This window comes from Acyrthosiphon pisum, chromosome X (assembly GCF_005508785.2).
Source record: "Acyrthosiphon pisum isolate AL4f chromosome X, pea_aphid_22Mar2018_4r6ur, whole genome shotgun sequence".
Classification (NCBI taxonomy): domain Eukaryota; kingdom Metazoa; phylum Arthropoda; class Insecta; order Hemiptera; family Aphididae; genus Acyrthosiphon; species Acyrthosiphon pisum.
The window spans coordinates 102530108-102530994 of record NC_042493.1 but is presented as its reverse complement, the minus strand read 5'-3'; positions in this window follow the sequence as shown (position 1 = coordinate 102530994).

The following is an 887-nucleotide window of genomic DNA, read 5'->3' as shown; positions in this document are numbered from 1 at the left end:
TAGTGCATACTGTGTATAGTATTTTGGCATTATATAATTATATGTACAGATGGGAACAGAGTTATTTATTTTTATTACCTATAATATAATGTACCTACGACCTACCTATAATAACAGTAATATAAATTCTATAGAAATTATATTGTGTATAGGTATAATATGTGGAATTCAACAATAGATAATATAATATATATATATATACATCTAATAACATCCATAACACTATTTACTACAGTATAATATGTACGTTTCTTTGATATAAGGTTAAAACTAAACTGTCCGTGAAGTTTTTGACGTACTTACGGAACTAGCGGGGTCCGCAATCCACCGCAGGTGTATTGCATACCTGGCAATATAGACTTCGCATATTGTCCGCTATCCGACGAAGTCGGATTGCCTACCAATGTGATTTAACGACTGATAGCTAGACAATCGAACACTTTTTAACAACCAAAAGAATCGGTCAAACGCCAGGAGATCCTGGGGATCGTATCCATCCAACCCATCCATTTAATGATTTACATCGTTCGTGACGGATTGCTAGACGCTCAAACTTTTTAACGTACCCGCCAAAGCGCAGGCCTTATGTCCAATCCATATCACTTATCCTTATATAACTTTCAACTTTTAACTGACAGAAACTATATTCTACAACTAGCTGATCCCGTGCACTCCGTTGCGCGTAAAAAAATATAACTCTTAAAATATTGTGATTACTCAACTCCTTTTAAGTGTAACTCGCTGCAGTAAGTGCAACTCAGCCACCTTGGTAGGCAATGTGCGAACATTCGATTTGACGCATGCTTGTCCCTGGTGTGCCCAAATGGGGACAAATAACAAATAAATACTAATTTCTACTAAATATTTCTCCTGTAACCAATAGCAAC